The sequence below is a fragment of the Natator depressus genome, chromosome 1, assembly GCF_965152275.1.
Source record: "Natator depressus isolate rNatDep1 chromosome 1, rNatDep2.hap1, whole genome shotgun sequence".
Taxonomy (NCBI): domain Eukaryota; kingdom Metazoa; phylum Chordata; order Testudines; family Cheloniidae; genus Natator; species Natator depressus.
Window position 1 is genome coordinate 38,388,455 of NC_134234.1, and position 12,109 is coordinate 38,400,563.

General features: G+C 46.5%; 1 protein-coding gene and 1 long non-coding RNA gene across 4 annotated transcripts in view; one reads left to right on the top strand and one right to left on the bottom strand.

The window, feature by feature from the left end:
- Positions 1-2,825: 2,825 nt before the first annotated feature.
- LOC141990498 (uncharacterized) lies at positions 2,826-9,265 on the bottom strand. Of its 2 annotated transcripts, none has more exons than XR_012640194.1 (3): positions 9,134-9,265; positions 3,667-3,812; positions 2,826-3,005 (listed from the first exon to the last, which is right to left on the bottom strand). It is a non-coding gene; the product is annotated as an uncharacterized LOC141990498 (long non-coding RNA). The 2 variants fall into 2 exon arrangements; XR_012640193.1 differs by lacking the exon at positions 9,134-9,265 and adding an exon at positions 8,954-9,037 and having other exon boundaries at positions 2,829-3,005.
- The window catches only part of ZC3H12C (zinc finger CCCH-type containing 12C), a 70,544-nt gene continuing 66,207 nt past the window's right edge, over positions 7,773-12,109 (top strand). The window contains exons 1-2 of one of the 2 annotated variants that reach the window (XM_074957732.1): positions 7,773-8,154; positions 8,806-8,937. The gene's annotated coding sequence lies outside the window, so the exon portion shown is untranslated. The remainder of the gene's footprint in view (positions 8,155-8,805; positions 8,938-12,109) is intronic. The other variant, XM_074957741.1, reaches the window with a different exon arrangement.

The following is a 12,109-nucleotide window of genomic DNA, read 5'->3' on the forward strand; positions in this document are numbered from 1 at the left end:
GGTGGTGAAGTGTATTGAGAAGCTTGCAATGACAAACTATATGCTGGACTTGCTCAGTAGATAAATACAGGTCTCCAGTTTATACTGCCATCAGCCACTAAATTCACTAAAAAACCAAGCAATTGGTGGATCGTTGGCAACAAGTCTGACAAGTGAAGAAAGCGGTAATGACAGGCACAGATAATGGCTCTTAATGCTCTTTTAAAAAAAGCAAAATAAGCAGAACCTTTAAATATTCTGTAGTTCAAGAACAGAAGTGAGCAAAGAAGAAACTAGCTCAAATACAATTAGGATGCACAGTCAGGCCCCATATAAACAAGTGTCCCATCTGACATTGCCACCCCCTTTATGTCACCTGCTAATACTGCTGTCACGTCCATTTTGCCACCACAGCTAATATAATGTCTTGTCTTATCAACAGTACAATGTAAATGTACACTAAAATACAGTCATCAGTGCAATTGAATATCACTATCGAAGACCCTTTATCTGTACAACCACCACTGTGAAGACTCAAACTAAGACCAGAACTTGTATTACAATTATCACCTATTGGTCCTCCCCACACTAGTTTCTGGGCTTGTGAAATAACCTCTCTTCCTTTGCCTCTCTCTATATTCTTGCTACCACTCATACCCCATATTGCTAGCCATTTATAATGCTATATGTACATCTGAAGCTAAAGCTAGAGAGAAAGGATGATCTTCTGGTTGAGGCTGTGACAGGGGGCTCTGTTGTCAGGCCGGGCAGCCCCTGCTGGCCCACTGCAGGGTTGGCACACTCTAGCACTCAGTTGTCAGGATTCCCTGTTTGATCAGATAACTGCAGTATGATGGGCTCTGGACCCCTGGCGGGGATGAGCAAATAAACATTCAGTAGCCCCTGAGTCTCCAGGCTGGGGCCAACAACAAGAGTTGAAGTTCTGGCCCTCTGGGTAGGATGGTAGCCCTGGGGCAGGGGTGGGCAAACAAATAGTCTATGGTCACCCAAGCCGCCTGGCTGGGGCAGATAGTAGTAATTGGGGTTCTAGCCCATGGGCAGCAACTATAATAGGCCAGGGGAGGCTCTTCCTCCCCTGGCACTGCTCCAGCCACCAGACCCCGGGTTACAGGGTTTGGGGTGGATGTTTGTTTTATTATGCCCCATGCAGGCTCCAAGGCATCTGAGGAAGTGGTATGTGCTATTCAGCTTCCTGAGTTCATCACTATTCTCGCTGGACTCCAGAGAGATTACTGATTAACCCAGGAAGCTGAGTAGCAAATACCACCTCTTCAGCCACCCTGGAACCTGAATCGGGCATATGAAAAGCTTCTTCGGACAAGAGTGAGAGGTTTTTCCCTGCAGCAGCTTGGGGTCTCGGGAGGGGAGGCGTGGCACAGCTGGCTCAGGGCTCCTCCAGGCAGGTGGGGGAAGGCTTGGGGCTTCAGCTGGCCCAGGCCTCCTCCAGCTAAGGGGGGGGGGTCACTCGGGACTCCTCCAGGTGTGGGGGTCATCCTTGGGGCTCTAGCTGCAGGGGTGGGGCATGGATGGAAGGGGCAGAGCTGGGAACTAGCCTCCTCTAATGAGGGCTCCACCCACCACCATGTTCTGGCTATCTGGGTGAGATGGCTCAGCAATCAGTCTATAGCCCCATGGTGGTGCAGGGCAAACAATTGGTCTATAGCACCTAAGCCTCCTGGTTGGGGCAGAGAGTAGAAATTGGGGAATCAGCCTCTGGAGCAGGGCAGAACAGCAATCAGTCTATAGCCCATGGGTGGGGCAGAACAAACACACAGTCTATGGTCCCTGAGCAGACTGATAAGAAACAGCAGCCACATCTAGTGGTTTGTGGTAGGGAAACCCAGCCCCCCCTAAAGGTTTTTAAGCATCAGCTTCTACTACATCCCCTGCGTCACTTCCTGCCACAAGTTGCATCGTGGGCATCTCTTTGGCGGGCAGCAGCTTGGCATCCCCATTGTTACAAGTTCTCAGTACCAGTGGCCAGGTTCTTGGACTGGTGTTCCAGGATCTATCACCTGGGGAGTAAATAAATGCACCCGCCTCCCTGAAGGTATGTAACAGATTTAAAGAAAGACAACAAAAAGGGAATTTATTAGGGAAAGCTAACAATGTTTGGGAAAGGGGAAGAATAAAACATAAACCATGAAAAAGCAATGTGGTTGCCCCAAAAGATGGGCATGAAGCCCACCCACCTCCCCATTCCCCAACCCTTGGCAATGGACTATAACTAAAAGATAAAACAAAGGAAAAAACCCCAGTAATTGTACCATCTCTAGGAGTCTAGAAATCAGCAGCTGATGTTGAGTATCTGTCATTGAAGCTAGGGATCACAGGATCCTGGACCTACAACTCTCTGACCATACTGGCATTCCCAGAGACAGGAGGAGCTCAGGACCTTTTATGGCCAAACCAGGAACACAGCAGTGCTGGAATCGGGAATAGGTAGGTTGGCTCAGGTGTTTGATGCCTTTGTAGAGCGATAATGTGGATCAAGAACCGTAGAAGGACTCCTCCGAAGCCCACGCAAACAAGACAGGTACCTGGCTGCCTCTCAAACAGACAGCCGGCTGACACAGCACACTGTCCTTAAATAGCCTGCATGATGCGAAAGTTCCAGGCTGAGTTGGTTTGAATCGGTCTCTCGGTGACAGTTGCTTTATGCATTCTATTACTAAATATTAAACATTATAATATAACCACTAAAGTGTATTGAACACAAACATAACACCTAGAAACCATGTTACACCATCAGTCTCCACAGTCGGTGAGTTGCCCATAGCATAGACCGGGTCTATGGGCTCTTGCACTTGGAGCATCACTGGCCCCTCTGGAGAAGCCTGCAGTACACATCCTTCCTCCTCCACAGCCAGCTCTGATTGACCTGGGTTGCCTCCTTTTATCTCTCTCTTACACCTGGAGCATGCACAGCAGGGAAAGGGGGCGTGGCCTCCTGGGCCCATTGTGATTGGTCCGTTTCCGTTGGCCCAGTGCGGAGTTGGTACACCCTGTCACAGAGGCACCAGATTAGGATCAGGAGACCAGGGTTAAATTCCTGACTATCACAGACTTCCTGTGAGACCTTAGGTAAATCACTTAATCTCTGTTCCTGAGCTCCTCATGTATAAAATGAGGATGATAACACTTCCTTTCTCTCACCCTTTGTCTGTCCTATCCATCTGGACTGTAAGCTCTTCAGGATAGAGACTGTCTCTTAATGTGTGTATATATTATTCCTAAAACATTGGAGCCTCAGTCTTGGTTGGGCCCTCTAGGCACTATTGCAATATAAGACAGTGAAATAACAGGACTGTGCTTCAGAGTTGCTATATTTTTTTCAGAACAACTCAAAATCCGCATGTTAAGTATTCATGCTCTAATGGCCAAACCCCATTCTGTACATTCTGTCTTGTTCGTAATACTATCTCTGCCTATGCCACTACTTCCTCTGTAGTGCTTTTTGGTTCTAGATAAATTATTAATAAAAATATGATAGATATCAATTTCCATAAGTGGAGAAACTATTTAGAAACAAAATTGACTGAGGAAGCTCATATTGAAAATGGAAAAACCGAAAAACAGAAAAGTCCTGTAGAACACCCATAAAAGTCCAATCTTGATGGAAATATATTGCTTGTGGATTGGCAACAATTCAAGAGGAAGGCCTACCAATGCTGTTTTTTTACCAGAGTGGTCCTCCTTTGTATTCATTCACTAAGGCTCTGCTCCTGCAGAGATTTCCATGCCGGCAGTCCCCTGCATCCGCACAGAGATCGTTGTTGGACTGGAACCTAACATGAGCCAAGTTCTTCTCACTGTGGACAAAAGAATAATTAAATTCATCCTGGGAAATAAGAACAGAGTCTCAAATAAGACTGTATATGTGTTCATTTTATTAATCAGGCAGCATGTAATGCAGGACAGGAAGTATTTACAACCCTTTAAGAACCATTGGCTCAATCTGGCTACTGCTGCCAGTTCTGCAGCATTTATATGGACTTCTCTATGAAAGCTAGGAGTTTCAGAAGAGCCTAAGAAAGGTAGGTCTCCAAATCCCTTTGGATCTGGGTACCTAACTCCTTTAGGCACCTTTAAAAATCCCAGACTGGTTTTAGTTTGGCTTCTCCTGCTGGTGACTCCAAACCCTGAGGAAAGCTCTCATTTCTTCTCCCTCTTTCACATAGCAATGGCTCCTAGTAGAGACAGCTACGCTAGTTCTCCTGCGTTCCATCTGCTTTTACAGGCCTCTAGTTCCTTATTTACAATGAATTAGCTCAGAAGCAACTGGAAAAAAGGAGACCCAAGATCATGTGACCCATCAGCTCTCCAGGGGCCAGCAGTGGTTACAAAGGCAACAGACTGCAAACCTCTGAAAGATAGATTCCATCATAATTCACTCCCCCCCCCAAGTATGTTATCCATCATATGTATATGGCTGTGATAATGAAGACTGTAGCACTTGTGGAACATGTCATAAGACAGAAAATTTATTTTACCATAGATATTAACTGGAGATAGCCTGTGATCCTTCCCAAGTCTTACTATGTAACATAGTCTGTCACACTTTGGTGGCAAGACAAAAAAGATGTGGGCATTTTCTCAGGACAATAGAGGACTCTCATTCCTACAAAGGCATTTGGTAGGATAGGTCCATTTGTGGACAAAGTTTACAAGGTTAGCTTTGTCTCTGCTAGAAGTCTGACTATCTCTTCATAGTTTTTAATATTGGAATATTTGTCAGTGACAACCACATAAACATGTTAAAGGCTACGAGTGACAGTAATTTATACCATATTTTGCACATGCTCAGTCTAATGGTGAGCTGTGATCTAAATATTAAAGATTCATTCATACAATCTGACAGCCTTCCTGGCATTAAGCCACATCTATCGACATTCCGGAGCAGACACAGTAGGATGGTGAAAAGGAACAGACTACTTTGTTGCCACAAATGCAAAAAGGAGGTGGGAGGAACAGTTGTCTAGTAACAAGAGCATGGGACTGGAGTCAGGATTTCTGGGCTTTGTTTCCAGCTCTGTCACTGACTCACTTTGTGATATTTGGCAAAATGCTTAAGGTCTCAGAGCCTCATTTCCCCATCTATACAAATAGACACAGTGCTACTTACCTCCCTCACAGGAATGTTGTGAAGCTTAATTAACACATGCAAACATGTGAAGATCCTCAAATTAAAATATTATTACCAGTCATAACATTTGGAAGGCATTAGGGCAGCAGTTCTCAACCTTTTTCTTTCTGAGCTCCCCCAGCACCACCACCACATGCTATAAAAATTCCACGGCCCACTTGTGCCACAACTGTTTTTCTGCATATCCAGTAGATTACAAGCCAGGGCTGACGTTAGGGTGCAGCACGCAGGGCAACTGCCTGGGGCCCCACGCCACAGGGCTTCAGCTTGAGCCCTGGGCGGCGGGGCTCGGGCTTCAGCATTCTGTCCCGGGCCCCAACAAGTCTAATGGCAGCCCTGCTCTCTGGTTTATTTTGCCAGACCCCCGGAAACCTGCTCGTGGCCTCCCAAGGGACCCAGACCTCTGGTTGAGAACTGGTACACTAGAAAATACCAGGAGAAACTTACTGCTGGCAACTCATTTTATAGGATCGAAGTTGATGCAAAGTACTGATCTAATCACTTGTGGCTGAAAAGACTAACCATCTAGTCCAAACTATCTAAGGATACCACATATTAACTGGGAATAACTTCCATTTTTTTTTCAAGAATTTTCAGCACATTGCCTCATCCAACAGCAGGAGAGGTTTCTAAGAAGTTTAACATGTTAGCATTTTATTCACTACATGTCAGCTGTCCATATGGCTTTGGTGCTACTTAGCCCCACTTTCACTCTAGAACATGAATTTTTGAAAATATTAGTGATATTGTTGTCCCTTGAGCTAGTTGCTTTCCATAGCCAATTGGTCAGCATCAAATTTCTGAATGAAACTATGTTGATATTTCTGGGTAAAAGTCATCTCAGAAGGCCGATATCATACTGGAACTGTTGGCTCTAAGTAACATGGAGAGATGCACCATATTGCATCAATGTCCAGCAATGGCACCATAATCAAAAACAAATGGAACCCCCAGAAGAGTGTTGCTACTTTGATCAGAATGTGGATCAATCCATCCCAATGATAAAATATCCCATTATTTCTTTAATTTTTTTAATTCTTGTTAGCCAAGAGCTAACACTTGATCAAAGTTTATATTCCTGAGTGTTATTCAGTGTTGGAAGTCAGCTGCAACAACAAGAGACTAAATGAAAGTGAATGTTCTGTTCCATCTATCAGGTGAAAAGCTATGTTGTTGCAAGGTCTAGTTTAATGGTTCTCAAACTTTTTTTTTCGCGGACCACTTGAAAATTGCTGAGGGTCTTGGCAGACCACTTAATGATTTTTCCAAATGTTGTTTGTACTGGTAGCTAACTACTGTAAAGCGCTTTGGATAAAAGCGCTATATATAAAAAAACCTTAATAATAATTAACGTGTTTTTGTTCTACAAATAAAAGCACACAACTCATATTTTAATATCAGTAGTCTTACTTTTCTAATGCAATGGATGTGCCCTCTCTCCCTGGTTGCGGCAGCCCCCAAGCTGGGGCTGGGAGGGGGGTATCTCCCCACAACAGCAGCCACAGAGCTGAGGCTGGGAAGGAGGGCTGTCTCTCCCTGGCAGCTGCAGCACTGGAGCTGGGGAAAGTCACCTCTTTCTCTGGCCGCCGCAGCCCTGCACATCCCAAATTTTCCTCACCCCCTCTTCTCACCCCACTGCCCCCTCCCACTTACCCCTTATTCCCCCCAAGGCCACCACCTCAACTTACATGTGCATCTTCTCCAGGGTCACGGCACCTAATTAGTGGAGCCACGCCTGCACAGCTCCACTAATTAGATGGGTGGCCTTTCATTCTCTCGTGTGTGGCCACTCAGGTGCACACCTTAGAGTGAACTATCCGCGGAACACCTGAATGGAGCTCATGGACCACTGGTGGTCCACGGACCACAGTTTGAGAACCTCTGGTCTAGTCAAGATGTTAAGGCCCCACACAGTTAAAAAAATGGTTCAGTCTTGCAATATAGATCCTGACAAACCATTTTGACTGTATTCTTGAATTGTGGTATGCTCTTCTTTAGCCTTGGTATGCTAGGGATTTACACACACCCCACTTTTGCTACCACTAATTCAGTTATACTGGCATTAGTAACATTGGGAGCGCTACACTAGATTTCTCACTGTTTTTGGCAACTGTTTTCAACGCTGTGTTAATTAGATTTGCTCAGAATTGGCAGTTGAACCTGCGTTGGCAGCAGCTGGATTTTTTGTTAAAATGTCCCAGTATAGACAAGTCTGATTTAAAAGTTCTGCTTCATCTGTGCTGCAAGCCTGAAGTGTCTGGGTACTGTGTTGTAATCAACACATTAACTTTTCATGGTGTAAACTTTCTGGCTCTTTCCTGTACACCCGGGGCTACACCCCTGGCATCTTACCAACACCAGTGTCGTTATTTAGACACCAAACAAGTGTTTGCAGTTCTGTTTTTTTGCTGCTAGAGTTAAACTGGGCAAATGTGGTTCCCTCACCCCCATGCCTACCCCAAGCTCAGACCTCTCTCCTTTAGCAGGTTTTTAAAAAAAAAAAAAAACAACAAAAAAAACGTAGACTGCTACTAGTTAACTTGTATAGATTAGATTTCAGCAGAAAACCCGTTCTCTCTCTCATCAGGCGAGAGAGCTCCAGGGCAAGGGCGGGGAGCAGCACCACCCTAGGAAGACCCCTGAGGGCTCCTCCTGTCGCTCCCCTTGGGTTTCCAATTTCAATTTTTAGTGATCTCCAGCAGCAGGTGCTGGTTTCTAACCCAGCCTCCCTCCAGCAGGAGGAGGCGGCGGCGGCTTGCTTGGTGCTGCCGGAGGAGAGGGGCGCTGAGCACAGGCTTCCCCTTTCAGCGCGTCTGTCTCCCAAGCAGCTCCTGCCGTGAACAGGGATGGAGGAAGCGAAATGCAGCAGCCCCGGCGAGGCTAGGGGGGAAGCAGGCGTCTCGCCCCAGGGTTAAGTGAAGTCGGCTCCCCCAGCCAGCACCGCAGGGAGCCGAGCCAAGGGGCCCCGAGGCGGCGACTCGGGACATGCTGCTGCAAGGAGCCTGCGAGTAGGTTGAGGAGCAACCGATTCGTTCCGTTGGGCAGCGGTGGGACGGGGCGGGAGGGATCCCGATCGCCCCCGGGCAGAGACCCGGGTAACGGAGCAGGCGGCGAGCGGAGCTGGGGGCGCAGGGAGCGCGTAGCCCGGGCAGGGACCCGAGGGGGATCAGGGAGCTGGCGGGAGGGGGGGCGTAGCCAGGACAGGGCGCTGGGGGTGGCAGGGCAAGGCGAACTCGGGGGGCGTAGCCGGGGCAGAAGAGGGGCGGGGGATGGAAGGAACTGGGGGGGCGTAGCCGGGGCAGGGCGCTGGGGTGGGAGCAGGAGTTGGGGTTGTAGCCAGGGCAGGGAAGGGGGGGCGTAGGCGGGGCTGGGAGGGTGTAGCCAGGACGGGTAGCCAGGGCAGGAGGAGCTGTGGGGGTAGCTAGGCCAGGGCGGTCGGGGAGCATACGGGGGGGATGTGGCCAGGACCGGGGGCAGGGAGCTGGGCCGTGGTAACTGTGGCGCAGCGTGGGCGCCTCCCCGGCGTCTCCTGTGGCCATGGCGGCGGCCGGCGAGTTTCCGCTCCGCGCTGCGGGGTCTGGAGACAGGGGCAGCGGGCCCGGGCCGGGCCGGCGTGTGACTAAAGGTGGCTCCGGGGCTGCTGCCCGCTTTGTTTCCAGGCCTTGGCTGCCGGTGGCTCCGCGAGGTCGCGTTGGTGATATCACCGGGCTAGCGGCGCGCCGAGCGGCCGACTTGGACGCCGGGCGGCTGCCGCTGTGAGGCGCGGCGGACGCTCAGGGGTTTCATGCGAGGTAAGAGTCCCGGTACCTGCCGAGCCCTGCTGCCGCCGAGCAGCCCGGTCCCTCCTCCATCCCGTCTCACCGGGCAGCCCCTCCAGCCTCCCCTCTCTTCTCCCTCCCCACCCACCAAGCAGCCCTGTCCCCTCTCCCCACATCCCGCCAAGCGCCCTGCTCCAGTTGCTCCCTTTCCCCCCCCACACCCTCTTGCCTCAGTCCACCAAACGCCGCTTTCAGTCCAGCCAGCCGCTCCAGAGACAAGGCGGGGGAGGTCATATCTTGTATTGGATCAACTTCTGTTGGTGAGGGAGACACGCTTTCGAGTTACACAGCGCTCTTCGGAAGCTGGTCCGGTAAAAGAGATGACCTCGCTTACCATGTCTCTCTAATATCCCGGGACCCGCAGGGCTACAACAACGTTCCAAAACCAAGCCTCCTCAAAGTCTTCTCCAGAGACACCCCAAATCCAGCCTTGTCCTCCCCCCCCCAAAAAAATAACACATTTTAGCTTTAATCCTAGTTATCTGGAAGTCTCTGTTCTTGTCCATATTTATGAAGACAGCATGTGTAATCCAAGGGCTGGTGAGAGCTGGGTTGTGTTCTTTAGGAAAGGGTTGTATTTTAGGATTGGAAAGACTCTGATACCATAAAACTTCCACTGTTTCAGGGACACAGACCTATGGCTTGGGGAACAGGCCATCTGTGATGAGACAACTGTTCCCCTATTGTGTTGACTTCTGAAAGACTTCCTCCATTTTCCTGTCCATTTTCCTTTTCCTTGCTTGTGATCTAACACCTCTTGTGACATGGGAAGAAGCCTTGTCACTCACTTGCATGCATAATGGTGTTTGATCAGTTCCTTTCAGGTAGTCAGTTTCAACGGCTTCATTTTCTTAGGTGTACCATAGTGGAAATATTTGTTTCGAGTCAAGAGCAGTTGACTTTGTGTAGCTAATAATTAATCATTACTATTCGGATAATTCTTTAAACCTGTTTCTGTAACTCTGTGTTCAGAGTTAATAGAAACAGTTATATTAAGGGGCATGTTTAACTTAATATATAGCCAATTTAAGGAGGAGTTTTAAAGTAGTTTCATGTGCAACACTTGTCTTACTGTTCCACCTTTGTTGGTTATTATGGTATTAACTATACTTCTCGGTATTTACCAGACAAAATATTCATTCCGGCACTGCTAGGTGAAAGTGCCACAAATAGTGAAAACAAGGAAAGTCACTATACAAGAAATGCTATTACGTACACTAAACAAATATAATTTTGGGGGGCCAGTCATAGGTGTTGTTTATAATGCTAGTTGGAAATTTTTCAGACCCAAGTGTGGGTTTTTTTTAGAAAATTGTACCTTTAATTTAAAAAGTTTTCATCCTCTTCTGTTGTCTTAATTTAGACTTAATTTTGCAAACACCCATGAGAAATTTTATGCATATGCAACAATGTTTGTAGGATTTAGGTTCTAGATTGTGAACTCTTTGGGATAGGGGCCTGTTTTATGCTGTGTTTTTTTACAGCACCTTGCACAATGGAGCCCAAATCCTATTTGGGGCCTTTGAGCACTTCTATACAAATAATTTTGCGACAGTCCAAGAATATTTTGTTCAGGATCACTCTTGATTGTTAGTTTTAGGGGGGGGGGAATCCACAGCTCTGAGTAGTGGCTCACATTTAGTGACCAGCGAAGGTCATTAATGTCAACTTTGACCGTATATACTGAAGATGAGTGTTTAGAAGTTGAACATAGCCTTCTGATATAGAAAGAAACTAAGCCATTCATGTACCTTCAGGGTTTTCAAGGTAACAGATTGCTCCCTTTCCAGTATATCTGTTAAACACTTACTGGCAGGGATTGTCTATATCAATGGTTCTCAACCAGGGTCCATTCAGTTTACTGGAACATTAGTTAATACTTACTGTATTTAGTATATCTAGCTGCAATGCAAGAGCACGTTTCTCTAGATGTACTTGGTGAAGTCCTTTGTTGAAGTGCATAGTAGTGAATGGATATTGAAAGCAATGCTATTTTATTACCAGCTTGCTATGTCAACATTCAATAACTTTACAGCTGCTTTAGTAATGTAGGATAGTGGAAGCACTTCTTAAATTAGGCTTAAAGGACATGGGTCACATGGAAGTTTCATAATTTGGCATGCATTGTCCCAGTATGCTCTCAGTCTCCTGTATTCAGATTGCTTGTGAGTTTAGAAAAATACCACACATCTTGATTTTAAAAAAAATAAATTCTGGTGGAATTTTCCTAGGGTGTAAAAGTCAGAGAATCAGATGGTAATTTTCAAAAAAACTGATTGAGCATAGGTATTATCCAGGACTTTGCTCATCTGTCTGTGGAGACTGTGGTGTTTATGCCTAGATGGAGTCTCAGAATGTTGGGCTGAGTATTAATCTGTTGGAATGATTTAATTACTAACTTTACTGGATGGATCTGTGCTTTAAAAATATCAAGTAATGATATTCCAGAGACTTGTCTTGCTGCTCAAGGAGAACTAGATTTTTGATACTGGTTAACCTTTCAAGGGTTAGCGTTCAGTTTGGTTCTGATGAGCACACAAACATTTTTGTGTTTTCAGAATGTCACTTTCTCAGTTACATAAACTTGAGTTGGAAATCTCATGAGACTCATCTTTCCTGTGTGAGATTTCTAGTAGTCCCTACTTCTAGTTGAAAATATCCCCAACAGTGAAATGAAGACAAGCCATGCAAAGGCAATGAAAGTGAATTTAAAAAAAAAAAATCAGACTACAAGTTTGGTTTGAGTAAGATCTTGTTTTAGCCAACATAGCTTGCCTGTAAACAGCCCAGAAACTCCTAGATTTAGGCCAAAAGGGATTTGGGTTCTAGTTTAACTTCCTGCATAACATAGACCATAGAACTTCACCCAGTAATTCTTCCATCAGGCCAATAACTTCTTTTTAGAAACATATCCAATCTTTATTTGAAGACTTCTAGTGATAGTTATTCCAATGGTCCAGCCATTGGATCTCATTAGGCCTTTGTCTTCTAGATTATAGCGTTCCTATTATGCATATCTCTTTAAGTATATCTCAGCCATGAAAAAATTCTTTGATACGTACTAGTGGCAATGGGAGAGGGATAACGGTTACTCAGAAAAATGCTAGTAAATTTAGGATATTTAATGCTGTGATTTGCAACATTT